This window comes from Podarcis erhardii (assembly GCF_964252035.2).
Source record: "Podarcis erhardii genome assembly, chromosome: 2".
NCBI classification, from domain to species: domain Eukaryota; kingdom Metazoa; phylum Chordata; class Lepidosauria; order Squamata; family Lacertidae; genus Podarcis; species Podarcis erhardii.
The window spans coordinates 110,968,885-110,989,696 of NC_138498.1; the positions used below are offsets into that span (position 1 = coordinate 110,968,885).

At 44.5% G+C, this 20,812-nt stretch overlaps 1 long non-coding RNA gene across 1 annotated transcript; it reads right to left on the minus strand.

Annotated features, from left to right (window-relative positions):
* Nucleotides 1-10,626: 10,626 nt before the first annotated feature.
* On the minus strand, nt 10,627-12,989 carry LOC309337309. Its single transcript, XR_014154161.1, has 3 exons — nt 12,786-12,989; nt 12,054-12,154; nt 10,627-11,132 (listed from the first exon to the last, which is right to left on the minus strand). It is a non-coding gene; the product is annotated as an uncharacterized lncRNA (long non-coding RNA).
* Between the last annotated feature and the right edge of the window lie 7,823 nt (nt 12,990-20,812).

Below are 20,812 nucleotides of genomic sequence, written 5' to 3' on the forward strand. Positions count from 1 at the left end.
TAAAGTGTCCGGAACGCATTGCATCACCTTTGTGCTGGAGAGGTATGCATTTGCGGGGAGAGGAACCTAAGAATAGCAGCAGGTTTTCAGCGCTGTGACGGCCGAGCGACACCGAGATATGCTCCTCAGGCTCGCTTTAAATCTACGCGGAAGGTGGGCCGCAGTCAAGTTTCAGGAAGTCTGGAGCCAGGAGTGGCTTAAGGAGTGGAAAGTATGCCTTGAGCCCCATTCATTGCTAATGTCCCATTGAAAATGAGAACGGCATGTAATTTCTTCTATGCTTCCTCATGTTTATCCTCTTCGTTGTATGTGCACTTTCTCCCCACCCTTGCAGCGAATTGTTTTATTACCCCTCCTTCAATATCTGGTAATTGAGTATACTTGGAAATAACCTGGGATAGGGACGCGGGTGGCACTGTGGCTTAAACCACAGAGCCTAGGGCTTGCCGATCAGAAGGTTGGTGGTTCGAATCCCCGTGATGAGGTGAGCTCCTGTTGTTTGCTCTCACCTCCTGCCAACCTATGAACACTTCTGCATGGAACCATTTCAAAGCACTCCTAGGAGGGGAAGTGGGGATCGCTGCCCCGCATTCACACTTTAATTTTGAGTAATCCATTAGCCTAAGGGTAAAGCAGTTGTTTTCTTTTTAAAATATAATTTTTATTAACAGGCCTATCAAATCACATCATTTCCAAATCACATTAATTCCGAATTATACAGCCAAATTTTAAAATTTTGTTGTGCCCATACTCCAAGCTCCGAATGGTGGTCCAAACATCACTTATATTGCTGCTTTAATTAGACAGTTCTATCCAGTTCTGTCCAGATAGTCTCTTTCTTACTTTCTTCATCTTCTTGTTGTTATCGTATATTCCTTTCTTTGCAATCTCTGATAATCTTCACAAGCGGATTGGAGACAAACATCCTCTGTGTGGGTTTTACACTTCCCAAAAATCATATCACATAGGGACAGACACCATTCCACACCTCCATAAAGAATTTATCCTTGGTCTGTCCATTAATTTTCCAGGCTTGCCAAATATATGCGAGGGCTCTGCCAGGTTTAGATCACATTCCATTCGTCATTCACATTCCGATAATCCTGGTCCTCCTCCCCCCCCCCCGTCTTTCTTAGACAAGCCTGTCTTGGCAAGACACCATTTTAAACTGCGTCATAAAAATTTCCTCCGTTCTCCGATATTTACCAGTCCTCTCTTTGATCCATAATTCATACCACACAGTTCTTGAGTTTCTGATTGTGATTCATAATATGCAACGATTCAACTTTCTGGGGTGGAGGGTTATTAATACTCACATAAGGCAAAGAAAAGAAAAGTTTTTTCCTCCACCCCCTTCCATTTCATTCCAAACATACCAGTCTCTTAATGGTGGTTCATCACTTGATTTATTTGTGACGCCCGTCGCTCCGGTCACAGAGATGCATTAATCAGCAGTCTTAACTCCCGTCCTTCGCTTGATGTATGTGCTTCAGCTTCTTTCCAATTATATATCTCCAATTATATTTTCGAGCTGAAGCGAACCAGAGCGCGATTGGAGAAAGCATCAGGAAGAGCTGACTTCACCGAGGGCTTGTGCCAAGTGACCGGCACCCCCTTCTTTCGATTCCGGGGGTGCATTATGGACACTGCTGGCAAGGCAGTCCCCCCATCTCCTTGGGGGGTCGGGAAGGTTGCCTACTTCCCATAGCAGCCTCTTAATTACCTCGTGTGGGTCGGAGAGATGTTATTGTCAGCCATCTTCCAATGCGCCACCTGGTGGCCCCGCAGGGTAAAGCAGTTGTTGAGGGACACAGGTGGTGCTGTGGGTTAAACCACAGAGCCTAGGACTTGCTGATCAGAAGGTTGGCAGTTCGAATCCCCGCGACGGGGTGAGCTCCCGTTGCTCGGTCCCTGCTCCTGCCAACCTAGCAGTTCGAAAGCACATCAAAGTGTAAGTAGATAAATAGGTACCGCTCCGGAGGGAAGGTAAACAGCGTTTCTGTGCGCTGCTTCGCCAGAAGTGGCTTAGTCATGCTGGCCACATGACCCGGAAGCTGTACGCCGGCTCCCTCGGCCAATAAAGCGAGATGAGCGCTGCAACCCCGGAGTCGGCCACGACCGGACCTAATGGTCAGGGGTCCCTTTACCCTTTACCTATCTTTAGGGATATTTTTTTTTTTTTAAATGATATTTATTAAGTTTCCAAAAAGCACATATAAACACAAATACAAACCACAATAAAAACATACCAACAAACAAACAAACAAACAAAAACAAAAACAAGTATACTTTCAAACCTTATTTTCTAAACCTAATTTCACCGACCTCCTCACACCTCCCCCTTCTGTATTCTGATCTCATTTATCTTATCAGCAAATCCATTCCCATATTTCCATATATATTTGTTAATTATTCTATTCTTTTTCCTTAGTCAATACCCCTGCAAACCACTAATTTTTAAACCCATATCTTTTTAGCCTTCATTAATTTTATAATATTTATCAAGATAGTCTTTAAACTTCTTCCAATCTTCTTCCACCGTCTCTCTATCCTGGTCTCGGATTCTGCTGGTCATCTCTGCCAATCCCATGTAGTCTATCATCTTCATCTGCCATTCTTCCAGAGTGGGTAGATCTTGTGTCTTCCAATACTTTGCGATGAGTATCCTTGCTGCAGTTGTAGCATACATAAAAAAAGTTCTATCTTTCTTTAACACCACATGGCTTACCATACCCAGGAGAAAGGCCTCTGGTTTTTTCAGGAAAGTATATTTAAATACTTTTTTCATTTCATTATATATCATTTCCCAGAAGACCTTGATCCTTGGGCAGGTCCACCAGAGGTGAAAAAAAGTGCCTTCATTTTCTTTACATTTCCAACATTTATTATCTGGTAAGTGGTAAATTTTAGCAAGCTTGACTGGGGTCATGTACCACCTATAGATCATTTTCATAATATTCTCTCTCAAGGCATTACATGCCGTGAATTTCATACCGGTGGTCCACAACCTTTCCCAGTCAGCAAACATAATGTTATGACCAATATCTTGTGCCCACTTAATGATAGCCGATTTAACTGTTTCGTCCTGTGTATTCCATTTCAACAGCAAGTTATACATTTTTGACAAATTCTTGGTTTTGGATTCTAACAACTCTGTTTCCAGTTTTGATTTTTCCACCTGAAAGCCAATTTTCCTATCCAACTTATAGACCTCCAATATTTGATAATAATGAAGCCAGTCTCGCACTTTGTCTTTTAGGTTTTCAAAACTCTGCAATTTCCATTTATCATCCTCCTGTTCTAAAATTTCAGAATATTTTGGCCATTTAGCCTCCATATTAGGTTTTTTCAAAGCTTTTGCCTCCATTGGTGACAACCACCTTGGAGTTTTGTTCTCCAGCAAGTCTTTATATTTAATCCAGACATTATACAATGCTTTCCTAACAACGTGATTTTTAAAACCTTTATGAGCCTTAACCTTGTCATACCACAGATATGCATGCCACCCCCCCAAAAATTGTTAAATCCTTCCAAATCCAAAATGTCTGTATTCTCGAGAAGCAGCCAGTCCTTTAACCAGCAGAAAGCTGCTGATTCATAATAGAGTTTCAAATCTGGCAGGGCAAACCCCCCTCTTTCTTTAGCATCAGTCAGTATTTTAAATTTTGTATTTTGTCAGTATTTTGTAGACGCGGAGAAGGCCTTTGATAATATTTCCTGGAAATTTATGAAGGGAAATTTAAAAGAAATGGGAGTGGGACGGGGGTTTGAGAATGGGATTGATGCAATATATTCAGAACAAAAGGCCAAATTGATAGTTAATAATGTGGTTACAGAAGAGTTCAAAATTGAAAAAGGAACACGACAAGGCTGCCCGATCTCCCCTCTGTTATTTATCTCGGTTCTGGAGGTGCTCTTGAACATGATTAGAGGGGACCGGTTGGTGGAAGGGATTCAGGTCGGAGCGAAACAATACAAACTTAAAGCTTTTGCAGATGACCTAGTTTTGACCCTGCAGGAGCCAGAATCTAGTACGAAAAGAGTATTACAATTGATTCAGGATTTTGGTCGGGTGGCAGGATTTAAATTAAACAAACAGAAAACCAAGGTGCTGGGAAAAAACTTGACAGACACAGAGTCAGAACGGTTTCAGAGAGAAACAGAACTAACTATGGTTAAAAAGGTAAAGTACCTAGGGGTAAACATAACAGCAAAAAATCTGAGTCTATTTAAGGATAACTATGAAAAATGTTGGTCTGAAATTAAGAGAGACTTGGATAGTTGGACAAAATTGAAGCTTTCTTTGTTAGGCCGAATTGCTGCTATTAAGATGAATGTATTGCCAAAAATGTTATTTTTGTTTCAAACACTACAGATTGTGGACAAAACGGAGTGCTTCCGGAAGTGGCAGAAAGATATATCCAAATTTGTCTGGCAGGGCAAAAAGCCCAGAATTAAGTTTAAGATATTAACAGATGCGAAAGAAAGAGGGGGCTTTGCCCTGCCAGACTTGAAGTTGTACTATGAAGCCGCAGCTTTCTGCTGGCTAAAAGACTGGCTACTTCTCGAAGACACTGACGTACTGGATCTGGAAGGTTTTAACAATGCTTTTGGTTGGCATGCATACTTATGGTATGACAAAGTTAAGATCAATAAGGCCTTTAAGAACCATATTGTCAGGAAAGCAGTATTTAATGTCTGGACAAAATATAAAGACTTACTGGAAAATAAAACTCCAAGGTGGCTTTCACCTCTGGAGGCTAAGGCCCGAAAAAGACCCAATATGGAGGCCAAATGGCCAAAATATTGGGAAATATTAGAAAAAGATGGAGACAATTGGAAATTGCAGAGTTTGGAGAAAATGAAGGATAAGGTGTGAGACTGGTTACATTATGCTCAGATTAAAGAAGTTTTTAAAAATGACAAAAAGTTAGGGTTCCAGGTGGAGAAATCGAAGTTAGAAACAGAATTGTTAGAACCAAAGACTAAGGTACTATCTAGAATGTATAACTTGCTGTTAAAATGGAATACACAAGACGAAATGGTTAAATCGGCTATGATAAAATGGGCACAGGACATTGGGCATAATATTATGTTTGAGGACTGGGAAAGGTTGTGGACCACTGGGCTGAACTTCACCGCATGTAATGCTCTGAAGGAAAATGTAATGAAAATGATATATAGATGGTACATGACCCCAGTTAAACTTGCCAAAATATACCATTCGTCTGATAATAAATGTTGGAAATGTAAGGAAAATGAAGGAACATTCTTTCACCTCTGGTGGACCTGCCCTAAAGTGAAGGTCTTCTGGGAAATGATATATAATGAGCTGAAAAAGGTATTTAAGTATACCTTCACTAAGAAACCAGAGGCCTTCCTTCTGGGTATTGTCGGCCAGAAGGTGCTAAAGAAGGACCGAACATTCTTTATGTATGCAACAACGGCAGCAAGGATACTCATCGCAAAAAACTGGAAAACTCAAGATCTACCCACACTGGAAGAGTGGCAGATGCAGCTGATGGACTATATGCAACTGGCCGAGATGACTGGCAGAATCCGTGATCTGGGAGAAGAGAAGATGGAGGAAGACTGGGAGAAATTCAAGATGTATCTACAAAAACATTGTAATTTGGTTGAATGTTAAGAAGGATGCTAGATTATAAAAAATTGGCCACCACTAAATTAGATTTAAATTTGATGATAAGTGAGACTAAAGAAAATATAAAATTTTTTGGAAGAAGTGCTAGATTATATTTGAATGAGTGGACATGAGATTGTAAACAAGTTGATAATTTGTTTGGAAAAAATTTTAACGATGTAAATGGGAGCGGGAGACGCGAGGGAGTCCAAAGAAGTGATGAAATTATGTTTGTGATAGAAGTAAGATTGTTTATTATTTGTGCATTTATATTTAAAAACTTTAATAAATATTTATAAAAAAAAATAAAAAATTATCCTGGGCTTTTTGCCCTGCCAGATAAATTTAGAGATATCTTGCTGCCAACCCTTGAAACAGTCCATCTTGTCCACAATTTGCAAAGTTTGAAACAAAAACAACATTCTAGGCAATACATTCATCTTTATAACTGCTATTCGACCAGAATACCTATCGAATACCTATCTTTAGGGATAAATCCACTTTAAATGGGTTTATATACATGGAATTTGGCAGTTGATTGAGCTTTGCTTGCATCCGATCATCTCTTGCATTCAGCACGTGCTCATTTTCAGCCAACTGTTCATTGCTGGGATTGTTTTATTATTAAAAAGAAGCCTGGCTAATTGCATGCAAAATTATACACAGAACTGTATTAAAAATACATACTTCATATGCATAATATGCATTAAAGGTCAAATTCTGTGCAGTACTTCATTTCTGCAGCATAATTTTATAACTATATTAATACGTCTACATTTTTATACTGTTATATGGATTTTGTATGAATCTGTTCACGTGCTTTTCACTTTAGGAAGCCTGGGAAGTAAATGCATATACATTGGTTTTTTAACAGCTTATTTCTCGAATGTTTGGACTTCTGAACGCCGCAAACCTGGAAGTGAGTGTTCCAGTTTGCGAACTATTTTTGGAAGCTGAACGTCCGACGGGTCTTCCACGGCTTCCAATTAGCTGCAGGAAGCTCCTGTAGCCAATCTGAAGCCGTGCTTTGGTTTTTGAACATTTTGGAAGTTAAACGGACTTCCGGAACAGATTCTGTTCAACTTCCAAGGTATGACTGTATGTGTAGTGTAGTGGTTAAGAGTGGTGGACTCGTAATCTGGGGAACCGGGTTCGCGTCCCCGCTCCTCCACCTGCAGCTGCTGGGTGACCTTTGGATAATCACACTTCTTTGAAGTCTCTCAGCCTCACTCACCTCACAGAGTGTTTGTTGTGGGGGAAGAAGGGAAAGGAGAATGTTACCCGCTTTGAGACTCTCTAGGGTAGTGATAAAGCAGGATATCAAATCCAAATTCTTCTTCTTCTTCTTCTTCTTCTTCTTCTTCTTCTTCTTCTTCTTCTTCTTCTTCTTCTTTTCTTTATATTAGTGCTATTAAACTGCAATTCACCCACATGGCAGGTCACAGCAATTTAAAACACAATGTTCAAACCCCTTTAAAATGAATTAAAAGAACAAGAGTAATCTGGGTCCTAATACAGCTGTAGATTCCTTCCTTGCAGGAGATTGGACTATATGTTCCTCAGGTTCCCTTCCAACTTTCTGATTTATGATTCTATAATATATAAGCTGAAAGGAAGAATGGGTTGAATTTGGCAAGAGAGAACAGTTTGGGTTTTGTATGCAGCTGAGGAAAAAGGTTGCTAGCAGTTGCAAGTGGTTTGCACTCAGACACTTGAAGAGTGTCTTTAAGCGTGCTTCCCACCTACCCAGTCTGTATATTTGCGCAACAACATTTTCTTTGGTATATTTGTACAGCAACGTGTGCTACAAACGCACTGCAAATATTCACTATCCTCCCTCTTCTCACATACCCCTACCTCTCTCTCCCAAACCCCCTCTCTCCACTAATCTGTCCCTCTCTCTCACACACACGGTTGCCTGCAGAAATTTGAGGGTGGGGGGTTCTGGGGGGAAAAAAAGATAGAAAAGTTGGAGCAGCCTAACTTCCACCGAAAAGAATGTTGTCCGTACATTTTGCGTCATATCTCGGGCTCCAAAAATGCTAGAAATTTGCTCTCTCTTTTTAAAGTGAAAGATAGGAATTTGGGGGCTATGGTTCACCCTGGGGCCATCAGAGAAGGGGTTGGGTTGGGAGTTCCTGTGCTATCCTTCCTACTCCTATTCCTCATAGTGACGCAGATTCGCCACATAGGAATCCAGCGAGTGTGAGAGATTCTTTCCCAGTGATAAGGCTGCTTCCCCCCAATTTACCCATGAGAGATCAGTGACTTGCACATACTAACTGATTTAGGCTTGTCCCATGTTGAGAAAGGTCTGAGCAGTTTTTAGTGTGCCCCACTGCTTCCCCCAGGTGTTACCAGGAAATTGGAAGAGCCTCTCCTTTCCACACTACGAGCCAAAGACAAAGAGAATCTGCTGCACATTACTAAATGTAGCAATTCACTGATAAACACATCTATGTACTGGCTCAATGGGAAAACTTTTGAAATTCTTAAGAAATCACTCTTCAATCTTCTCAGTTCCAGTGGCATTTAGAACCCAGGGAAGTGAGGTACAAGAGGAGAGGTTAGTGAGCACACCATAATCCCTGAGATCAGGGCGATATCCTGCCCAAGAGTATCAGACTTGACTCAGGGACCAGGGAACTGTAAATGCTTTCTCCTTTGTACTGTGGTGGAGTAAGTGTGAAAGACTATATTTGAGTGACGGGGCATGTCTGGTATTAGAATTCCTGCTCCATGATTGCAGTCATGGGATATTTGTCTATCACATGACGGTGTATGTTTTGACTCCAAAGAGTGGGAAGTGATGGAGACAGGATGTTTGTGTTACTGTGTTCCGTGAAGTGGGACTATTGTCCTTTGTTTTTCCCCCCTTTGCTGTCTGATGCTAGAGAGAGAGGGAGCCATGTTGCAGTGCTCTGTGTGTGTTTATATGTAAATAAAGTAGATTAGCCAAAATGCTGAGTTGCTGAGGTCTGTCACGCGAATTGCGCAAACTCTACGGATCCCTAAGTGTGCCAGTGTCGGTTGGCATCGGTCGCTGTGATGTTCGGGCAGAAGAAAGCTTTTGAAGTTCCTGAACGAACAACCAGGAGGGAGAGAACATGCCAGTCGGGCATGTGTCTCTGCCAGAGTCCTACTCAAGTGTAGGACGAGCTCCTGACATCTGGATCTCAGATTCTACCTGAGACCACACATTTTTCTGTGACATATCTATGATGTCTTGATGATGCATCCTGAGATGTATTATGGAAAACTTTGAAATACAGATGTAAACATTGTTTGGGGCTGCTGGCTGCTTCGTCTTTGTGCTAGTGGGGTGCCTACAGGCTACTGTTTTGCTTCTATCTCCTGGGTATAGTCTCTTGCTTGTGACCCCCAATCTGAACCTATGGGAGCCAAGGTTAGGTGATTGTGGGGTGCTCCAAGTACTCCCTTATACCCAGGAAACCTGATCTTTACCTCTGAATTGGAGCAAACGTCAATCCGCAGAAAACCCGATGAACATTTGCTCCAATTCAGCAGTAAAGAGCGGGAGTGAAATGTGGACAAGCCCAAGGGTGTTAATCTATAATATAGATTATTGTATTTAATATTAGATTATTGTATTTTAATATTCTGTTGGAAGCTGCCCAGAGTGGCTGGGGAAGCCCAGCCAGATGGGCAGGGTATAAATAATAAATTATTACAATTATTATTATTATTATTATTATTATTATTATTATTAATTAGACTTGTGTACAGGCGATATACTCAAGGCTATATACAACCCTGTGTTAGCCATAAAGGTATTGCTGCAAGTTAAAGGAAGGGTTTCAGCCAAGGAGGTTATGAGCTCAGGACTTTACACTGAGATTGTTTTAAAGTGCTCCTCACATCCCCTCTGAGTTTGCTCGAACATGACCTTCTGTATAGCTCTTTCCTCCTCTCGTCTTTGAGTAGCTTTGGCCAAACCTCCCTCGTTGCATTGTGCTTCTAGACTAGGAACACTTTACAGAGAGGTGCTTGCAGAGAACACGGCAAGGGCACAACATGATGTGCAGGACCAGACATTCCTGCTTCACCTCTCCTCTATGATCTAGGAAGACTAGGACTGGGGGACATGTGGCTGGGTGACTAGGACAGCAAAGGTAAATATCAACCTCCTTCTCCCACGATGACTAGCAAGCCGCTGCCAGCTCTGCAGAGAGTGACTACCGCACACAAGTCAGATCGTTGTTCATTTCCTTGACTTCTGGCGTTCCACAGGGCGGGTGCCACTACTGAGAAGGCCCTCTGCCTGGTTCCCTGTAGCTTCACTTCTTGCAATGAGGGAACTGCCAGAAGACCCTCGGAGCTGGACCTCAGTGTCTGGGCAGAACGATGGGGGTGGAGACGCTCCTTCAGGTAGAATAATTACCAGAACATGCCAATAATTAGACAGTGCAGTATTGTTGCATTTATTTATTAAAATCTTCCACAGACAAATATATATATATATATATATATATATATTTGAATAAATACATCCTGGCTAGATTGTGCATTCCAGAACACCTCCATTTGGCATTCGTAGCTGGTGGTGTTGTTAAGATGTGAGGCAGGTGTTTAACAGAACAGAGCCCAAACTTGTCACACACACACAAAAATAAAATATAGAGAGGTAGCTAGGTTGGCCCATTAGAAACTTCCAAAAATTCATCTTGGGGCAATACTTTTTTATTAGAACAATAACAATACCACAAAATAGTATGGAGTATGCAAGCTTTCAAGTGCTCCATCACTCTTCACCAGATGGTTAAAAAAAATATGCAAAGGAACTTGGAGGGGGTGGGTGGGAAATTATATTATATAGATATATGTTTGGCTGGTGGTATTCCAGGTATCCATCTTCTAGAAAGTAAGTGCCACATTTTTAACCAGTGCTTTTCTTCTGGAAAAAGAGGGGGATACCCTACAGTATTCCCAGAAAACAAAGTACTGAGTATGGGAGTTAACTGGCCAGGATTAGCCAGTATACTTCCTGTGCCCAAGCAAGGATTTTAAACCAGGTTTCACAAGTTCTCCATTTGAGCTCTGCTAATTCTCAGGTCACCAGCTTTGTGCTTCCACATTCCTGTCCATATTCTTTATTTCTGCTGAACAACATGCTCGGCTCTGAGATCAAGTGAGCTCAGTTGGCTGCACAAGGTAGAAACAAAACAGGCAAATAATCCCTGTAGATTTCACTGGGTTCCTTTCTAGAGTCATTTTGCGACTAAATGTTTTGGGGATTCCACTTCTGCCCATTGGAGGAGTCTTTAGATGCTTGGGAAGAAAGCTTCGGGAGCGGACCGAATTCTGCAAAGCTGCTCCGAAGAAGCTTATCGCTGTGAGCGGCTGCGGGTGAATCTCCTTTCCTTCACCACCGACTGCAATTCCGAAAACTCTGGAGGAAACTGTGGGTTCGGTAAACTGGGAGGGTTTGGTTTTGAGTGTTGTAGCTGTCTGCCCTTAGGGAGTAGCAAATCTACAGAGCAGAAACATCAAGAAAGAAAGATACATCGCATGCGTATAAGAGGTAGAGCAGAAATAATACTAATACTAATACTAATACTACTACTAATACTACTACTACTACTAATTTATTTATACCCCACCCATCTGGCTGGGCTTCCCCAGCCACTTCCAACAAAATATTAAAATACAGTAATACATCAAACATTAAAAGCTTCCCAAAACAGGGAAGAAACAGCATCCATAGCTATTAAAACGATGACTTCTATCATTGAGACAGAAGAAGATTCCTGCTGAATTAGGTCAATGGCCCATTGTGGTCCAGCACCCTGTCGTCTGCTGTCAACCAATCACACACAACTTCTAAAAACACATTTCTGCTCTCCATTCCTGTGTTTGTTGTTGCTGGGTGACTTTCTCAAACCCTCCAGCATTTCTCCGATGGAAATAGAGCCGTCCTATTCCGTACCTTCCAACATTTCTCCCATGAAGACAGGGATTTCCCCCGTGAAAATAGGGACGTCCTAAGGAAAAGCGGGACATTCCGGGGTCCTGCCAACTCTTGCCAACCTAGCAGTTCGAAAGCACGTCAAAGTGCAAGTAGATAAATAAGTACCGCTCCAGCGGGAAGGTAAACGGAGTTTCCGTGTGCTGCTCTGGTTCGCCAGAACCAGAACCTAGTCATGCTGGCCACATGACCCGGAAGCTGTACGCCGGCTCCCTCAGCCAATAAAGCGAGATGAGCGCCGCAACCCCAGAGTCGGTCACGACTGGACCTAATGGTCAGGGGTCCCTTTACCTTTACCTTTTAAGGAAAAGCGGGACATTCCGGGGTCAAATCAGAAACTGATACAGCTTCTGCACATCCAGAACTGTCCCTGGAAAAGAGGGGTTCTTGGAGGGTCTGCTTTCTTGCGCCACCCATGTTCCTTACCAAGAAGCCGAGGAAAACCACGAGAACAGTTCCCAACACAGCGGATACACTGATCAGAATGATGGCCCAAGCGGGCAGGCCTTCGTCCCGTTTGGGGTTTTCTGCAGAGAAAAGATAAGGTTTATGAGTCAGGCATTAACAGAACTATGCACATACACGCTCCTTTTGCAGGTTACCATAACGAGGAGGGAAGGCCAATGGCCAGGGGTGGCCAACAATTTATTGGAAAGCCACAGGTTCCCATCCCTGGTATTGACAGCACTGTGCATGCATTTAAAGCGCATTCGATGCACAGTGAAAGCAGATGGCTTTTGGCTCATACCCTTAGGATGTTTCTCCTCATGCCCATCCAAAATCTGGGTTGCTGCAATTGCCACCCGTCAGATTCTACTAGTAGTGCCTTCTGGAGCAACCGGGGACAAGTCTTTCAAATATCTGAAGACCACTATCATGCTCCTCTCCCATTTTCTCACAACCAAGCTACACAAACCTAGTCCTTCCAGCTGTGAAGAGGTAATGCCCTTCAAAGCCTGTGCCATTTCAGGCTGCCAGTGAGGGCTTCTGTATCTGGACCTCCAGTGGAAAAAGCATATCCCTGCATGTAGGAAAAGAATACGCCAGGGAAACACCCAGGTCAAAGCCTTCTTCACATAATGTCTTTGTCTGCACAAATATTTAAGTCTAATATGGGGACCTTAAGTGCTGTGTTGTAATACCAATAAATAATCCTACCTGTGGTAGCATTTGATGCCGAAGTTAAATCTGTGGTTCCAGAACTCATTGTGACATTGGAACCAGGGGTTGGGACTGTTGTGCCTGTATCGGAGGATGCAGTGCCCCCTGAAGCTGAGGTGCCCGTTCCAGTGGCTGCTGAGTCCGGTGTGGCAGTGCCAGAGGTTGCTGAAGAGGAGGTGCCTGTGCCAGAGGTTTCTGGGGGTGATGTGTCTGTGCCAGGAGGTGATGTGGGTGCACCAGAGGTTTCTGGAGGTGATGTGGGTGCGCCAGAGGTTTCTGGGGGTGATGTGGGTGCGGCAGAGGTTTCTGGAGGTGATGTGGGTGCGCCAGAGGTTTCTGGAGGTGATGTGGGTGCGCCAGAGGTTTCTGGAGGTGATGTGAGTGCGCCAGAGGTTTTTGGAGATGATGTGCGTGTGCCAGAGGTTGCTGAGCCTGGAGTGGTTGCGCCAGAGGTTTCTGGAGGTGATGTGGATGCACCAGAGGCTGCAGGAGCTGGAGTAGGTGCGCCAGAGGCTGCAGGAGCTGGAGTGGTTGCGCCAGAGGCTGCAGGAGCTGGAGTGGTTGCGCCAGAGGCTGCTGGAGCTGGAGTGGTTGCGCCAGGGGCTGCAGGAGCTGGAGTGGTTGCACCAGAGGCTGCAGGAGCTGGAGTAGGTGCGCCAGAGGCTGCAGGAGCTGGAGTGGTTGCGCCAGAGGCTGCAGGAGCTGGAGTGGTTGCGCCAGAGGCTGCTGGAGCTGCTGTGGCTGCGCCAGAGGCTGCAGGAGCTGGAGTGGTTGCGCCAGAGGCTGCAGGAGCTGGAGTGGGTGCGCCAGAGGCTGCAGGAGCTGGAGTGGTTGCGCCAGAGGCTGCTGGAGCTGCTGTGGCTGCGCCAGAGGCTGTAGGAGCTGGAGTGGGTGCGCCAGAGGCTGCAGGAGCTGGAGTGGGTGCGCCAGAGGCTGCAGGAGCTGGAGTGGTTGTGCCAGAGGCTGCAGGAGCTGGAGTGGTTGCGCCAGAGGCTGCTGGAGCTGCTGTGGCTGCGCCAGAGGCTGCAGGAGCTGGAGTGGGTGCGCCAGAGGCTGCAGGAGCTGGAGTGGGTGCGCCAGAGGCTGCAGGAGCTGGAGTGGTTGTGCCAGAGGCTGCAGGAGCTGGAGTGGTTGCGCCAGAGGCTGCTGGAGCTGCTGTGGCTGCGCCAGAGGCTGCAGGAGCTGCTGTGGCTGCGCCAGAGGCTGCAGGAGCTGGAGTGGTTGTGCCAGAGGCTGCAGGAGCTGCTGTGGCTGCGCCAGAGGCTGCAGGAGCTGCTGTGGCTGCGCCAGAGGCTGCAGGAGCTGGAGTGGGTGCGCCAGAGGCTGCAGGAGCTGGAGTGGGTGCGCCAGAGGCTGCAGGAGCTGCTGTGGCTGCGCCAGAGGCTGCAGGAGCTGGAGTGGTTGCGCCAGAGGCTGCAGGAGCTGGAGTGGTTGCGCCAGAGGCTGCAGGAGCTGGAGTGGTTGCGCCAGAGGCTGCAGGAGCTGGAGTGGTTGCGCCAGAGGCTGCTGGAGCCAAAGTGCTTGCTCCAGAGGCGGCATCTATAAAATACGATTAAACTTTATTAAAACATTTTAGAGGCATAATTCTAGTCCTGTTGAGAAGTTTGGCTATGCGAGTGCCTTTACATCTCCCTTTACATGACACCTCTGCATTGCAGGAATTTTAGGCTTTCCATACGTCAGGAAAATTCCTGGCATGTCCTGGTTTTCAGGTGTAAAACTGGTGTCAGGAGCTGCTTGAATTCCGAAACCCGACTGTTGTGCAAATTATACAAAATGTAGTGGCTTTAGCTGTTAGTCGACAGCCGAAAAGTGACACTAGAGTAGAACACGGATGAAGATCCTGCTCGCCTTCCTTAATGGCTTTAAAGTCCTTCCGACAAAAGTGGCCACTATGTCTTCATCACATGTCAACATGCCAGACATTGGCCTGATCCTAGCAAGGCGTTCCTGGCTTGGAAGTAAACCAGACAGGGCAGATACCATATATTTCCGTGTATAAGACTATACTCCCGTATTTTTTCAAGTTTAAAATTGGGGGTCATCTTATACATGGATAGTGCATATGGGGGATTTCTTTATTTGGAGTCCCAAAAAATAGGGTTCGTGTTACACAGTGTGTGTGTGTGAGGGGGGGGGGAGTGTTATACATGGGAAAATATGGTAATTTCCAGGCTGAAATTGAGGGAGTTTATCAAGACAGGGCAAGATTGCTGCCATTGTGGGCTGAGCGAGATGAGGATTGCTTTTGGAGAGCAGCTTAATTCTCCAAATGGATCACTGATTACAGTGGTACCTCGGGTTACATACGCTTCAGGTTACATACGCTTCAGGTTACAGACTCCGCTAACCCAGAAATAGTACCTCAGATTAAGAACTTTACCTCAGGATGAGAACAGAAATTGTGCTCTGGCGGCGCGGCAGCAGCAGGAGGCCCCATTAGCTAAAGTGGTGCTTCAGGTTAAGAACAGTTTCAGGTTAAGAACGGACCTCCGGAACAAATTAAGAACTTAACCTGAGGTACCACTGTACTGCCAGAAAGGTTGAATAGGCATTAAATTGGATGGGGAAAATAAAGGCTGACATTTTTATGTCAACAAAATGCTGGGCAAATAGAAAGAAAGGATGAGACCCGCATTCACAAGCAGTACCTTTCCCATGTTAAACACTGATCTGGAAGCATCCTAGCAAATTCCTTATGGCATGAGCTTTTGGGGGCTATAGTTGGGGTGCCAACTTCAATAAAAAAATGGGGTGGTGGTGGTGGCAGGTACGTCCCACGCCACATAATCAATCACACAATTTGAATGGCACTTCCCATCAACATTGAGGGATACCGGCCTCCTCAAATATTTTACTGGGGAGGGGCAAAGGGACTTCGGCACCTAGGAGTTGGCTCCTATGGTTGCAGCAAACTTGCTCTTGATTTGAGTGCCTTTTTTTATTTGTAAGTCAGTTTGAAGAACTCCTTGGGGCTACAAAACCGGATCCTAAATAAATAATATTATTCTTTAAAACACACACACCATTTTGAATATGGGGTTATATGCGATGCCCACAAATAACTCCCTCCCCCCAAAATACACATAATAGAATAGATTATTTTAAGCTGCTCCTCCAGCTTCTCATATTTCAAAAGAAAGAATACTTGCTTCATGAGGGCTAGAAATCTTAAAAAAACACACATATTTGTTCTGGAAACTGGTGATTTCTGCAGGACGTTCTGGGATCAAATCAGAAACTGGAACGGCTTCTATAAATCTCGGACTGTTACTGGAAAATAGGGACACTTGGAGGGTCTGCTAGGTACCCCATCCTCCCATTGATTCTCCCTCACTAGTACCCTCCTCATTTGCCGTAGGAGAGAAGCAGAGAGCTGCAAGTTTCGTGCCTCTCTTGTAAGGTCTGTTTTCCAACCCACCTCTATTTTTTAGGTAGGATTCAACTGCACGCTGGCAAATTCAGATTGTGCAATTATAGTTGATTGGGAGGTCTTGCACAACACGTCCGCTTCTCCAGAAGAACCTGACGTTTGCAATAAAAAAAGCGATGGGGGAAATGTGCTAAGAAGTGTGGACTAATGCTTGCTTTGATTCAGATTCATCTAAGCTCCCTTGGAAACAAATCAGAATGAATGCTGAACAGAAGAGCTTGTCTGGAAGCACCATGGAACCTGAGAATCTAGCATGAAGAAGATCTAGAAGCAAAAATAAAAAATAAAAAATCCTTACCTGTTAAGTTAAGGAACAACAGCAAAATAATCCACAAGGAACGCTTGGACAATTTCAGCAGGTGGTCCATTGCGGTTTTAGCAGTGTGAGAGTCTGGAAAAGCTCTTCCACAGCTGTTGCATTTATAACAGGTGGCCCAGACTAAATGTGCCACATTTGATTGAGAAGGTGTGGCACACCTTATTCATCTTAATGGACGGTCTCTTCACGAAGGGCAGGGCTGAGAATGAGTCTTTGTAAGAGTTGATATGATTAATCTTGCCCTTTGTTTGTTTTGTGACGAAAATAGGAAATAACTCTCTCGACAATATGAGTGGAAGAGTTTGTGAATGCTTCTTCCCCCCCCCCCCCGCAATGCAAAAAAAAAAACAAAAAACAAATCCTCAGATGTGGTTTCTATAAAAAGTGAGCATGCGTCAAGCGATTGTTAAGAGGGTGAACAGGAAAAAAATCATTTCCAAATGAGCAAGAAATGACGACTCACACATCTCAACACTCCCCCCCTCAAAATTGCTTACATACCAGGAGAATGGCAGCACAGAGACAGAGAGAGAGAGAGTCAGAAACCACTTGTTACAGAAGAGGAGGAGAGTGAGAATTTAGTGACGGGAGAAACTGGACAGGGGTAGGGAATCAATTTTGTTCTGAGGGTTACGTTGTCAAAAATATTTTACAGGGACACTTGCTGCCCTCCCTTGGGCAAGCATGTATGAACACATAAACACACACACAAACAAATGCAGGCACAATGCAGAAGACTGGTTATAATGTCACAAGAGCAGATATAGAGGCTGCCATATGTCTAGACATAGCTGGGATTCGTTCGTCGGGCATTGTTGTTTGTTTAGTCATTTAGTCGTGTCCGACTCTTCGTGACCCCATGGACCAGAGCACGCCAGGCACTCCTGTCTTCCACTGCCTCCCGCAGTTTGGTCAGACTCATGCTGGTAGCTTTGAGAACACTGTCCAACCATCTCGTCCTCTGTCGTCCCCTCCTCCTTGTGCCCTCCATCTTTCCCAACATCAGAGTTTTTCCAGGGAGTCTTCTCATGAGGTGGCCAAAGAATTGGAGCCTCAGCTTCAGGATCTGTCCTTCCAGTGAGCACTCAGGGCATAGAATTGTAGAGTTGGAAGGAACCCAATGGTCACCTAGTCCAATCTCCTGGAATGTAGGGATCACCTCTGAAGAACCCCTGACAGATGGCCATCCTACCTCTGCCTTGAAACCTCCAAGGAAAGAGAGTCCACCACCTTCTGAGGTAGCCTGTTCCACAGCCAAACAGCTCTTATTGTCATAAAGCTCTTCTTATTGTTTAGCAGGAATCTCCTAATTTGATTCCATTGGTTTGGTTCCTACCCACCAGAGCAGCAGAAAACAAACTTGCTCCATCTTCCATGTGACAACCCTCCAGATATTTGAAGATAGCTTTCATATCACCTCTCAGTCTTTTCTTCCCCAGCCAACTTGATTCCTAGACCCTTTATCCCCCTGGTCACCTTCCTCTGCATGTGTTCCAGCTTGTCAATATCCTTCTTTAAACTATGGCGCCCAGAACATGGCACAGCACTCCAGGTGTGGTCTGACCAAGGCCGAACAGAGCAGTACCATTGCAGACCCTCCAAGTGTCCCTATTTTCCAGGGACGTCCCTGATTTAGAGAAGCCATCCTGGTTTCTGATTTGTCCTGAAATGTCCCACTTTTCCTTAAAAAGGTAAAGGGACCCCTGACCATTAGGTCCAGTCGTGACCGACTCTGGGGTTGCGGCGCTCATCTTGCTTTATTGGCTGAGAGAGCCGGTGTACAGCTTCCGGGTCATGTGGCCAGCATGACTAAGCCGCTTCTGGCAAACCAGAGCAGCGCACAGAAACAGTGTTTACCTTCCCGCCAGAGCGGTACCTATTTATCTACTTGCACTTTGACGTGCTTTCGAACTGCTAGGTTGGCAGGAGCTGGGACCGAGCAATGGGAGCTCACCCCGTCGTGGGGATTCGAACTGCCGACCTTCTGATTGGCAAGTCCTAGGCTCTGTGGTTTAACCCACAACACCACCCACGTCCCTTAGGACGCACTTTTCCTTAGGATGTTCTTATTTTCACTGGAGAAATGTTGGAGTAAATGTATGGAGTAAGACGACCCCCTGAGCTGTCTGAAGGCAATCTTGTATAGGAAAGCTTTTTTATGTTTAATGTTGTATTATGTTTTTATATATGTTGGAAGCTGCCCAGAGTGGCTGGAGCAACCCAGTAATATGTATGGGGTATAAATAGTAAAATTATCATTCTGGAATGGGGCATCCCTAATTTCATTGGAGAAATGTTGGAGGCTATGCTATTGATTCCCTTAATCTGGACACTCCAGTTCTGCCTATATTCTGAATGTATTGAACATTTCACACTTTCCTCTTCTTATTTTCCTGTTTTATGTTTATAATTTGTGTGTTGACTTTATGTAGCTTTTCCTTTAAAAAAAAGCACCTGGAAAATTAAGTTGAAAACATAGACTCATGAGAATGCAGGATATTATTGATGGAAACAGGCCAATAGCAAGCACTTTCTGTATCAGGAGGATTGATGAAATGCAGGTATGACCAGGACCTTTTTCTCTATGAGAGGTCATATGATATGTTCCCATCTTCCCAATCAAGCCGGCCATGTTATTTTTGGCTCCTGTGGAATGGCAAACGTCTCCATCTCAACTCCCTGCAATGGCTGGCCAGGTTATGCTATAACCTGAGTCAGAAAATCCTTCAAGCATCTCTCTCTAGGACTAAGACTATAACAACAGTAGTAGTAGTGATAATGGTAATGACAACAGCAAGAATAACAAAAAATTTGAAACGGACCATTTGCTGCCCTGTCATGACACCCAAAATCAGTTGCCCGAGGCAGCTGCCTCACTTAGCCTCTTAGAAGCAAAACGTTTAGGTATAAGTTGCTATAATTTTTGGAGGATTTGTTGTGGCTGAAACTGCCCTTTCCAAACAGAACTGCTTCTTTGAAGTTTGAGAGGATTTTTTCTCAAGGTTTCTGGAGGTGATAATAACTGAGACGTATGTGAAGTCATTGCAGAGCTGATGAGGAGAGATGTAGAAAGGCTAAGTTTGTTGTTGTTTAGTTGTTTCCGACTCTTCGTGACCCCATGGACCAGAGCAAACCAGGCACTCCTATCTTCCACTGCCTCTCGCAGTTTGGTCAAACTCATGCTGGTAGCTGCAAGAACACTGTCCAACCATCTCGTCCTCTGTTGTTCCCTTCTCCTTGTGCCCTCCATCTTTCCCAACATCCAGGGAGTCTTCTCTTCACATGAGGTGGCCAAAGTACTGGAGCCTCAGCTTCAGGATCTGTCCTTCCAGTGAGCACTCAGGGCTGATTTCCTTCAGAATGGAGAGGTTGGATCTTCTTGCAGTCCATGGGACTCTCAAGAGTCTCCTCCAGCACCATCATTCAAAAGCATCAATTCTTTGGCGATCAGCCTTCTTTATGGTCCAGTTCTCACTTCCATACATCACTACTGGGAAAACCATAGCTTTAACTATACAGACCTTTGTTGGCAAGGTGATGTCTCTGCTTTTTAAGATGCTGTCTAGGTTTGTCATTGCTTTTCTCCCAAGAAGCAGGCGTCTTTTAATTTCGTGGCTGCTGTCATCATCTGCAGTGATTACGGAACTCAAGAAAGTTAAGTCTCTCAATTTATCTCACCTCATTTTGTACACCAAGTGCTTTTTTTTTTTTTAAGGGTCTGATACTCACCATGGAGGAACTTTTAATTTTTTTTGGGGGGGGGGAGTGCGGGTACTACATATCCTTCAATACCCCCAGAAAAACCCCACTGTGTATACATCAAGAATATAATATGAGACCAGAATATAAGACCAGAAATTTCTTCCCAGAGAGCTAATGGGATTTAAACACAGACAGAATTTGGAGCCAAACAGAGTGGTGGTGAATTTACTTAAAATTCTGGTTTATCAACTTCAGCGGGAGAAAGGCAGGCAGGATGTGATAATTCTTCCCCAGAAATAATATATTACCTATAGGACAATTAATCAAGCTTGCAGAAAATGAGCCAACAGCAGAGACAAGATCCAGTTACCTTTGCCAACTTCTGATATTGCTTCTTTGTCGGAACAGGAAACAAAAGATGACTGGGTTTTGGCAGTGATTCAGATGACTAGGGAATATCCACCTTTGTGGGGTGAAGCACAGCGCGTGAACCCAGGTCACCAGAGGCAAACATGGATCCAGCATGGACAGATGGAAGACACCACATGAATCCACAGATTCAAAAAAGGT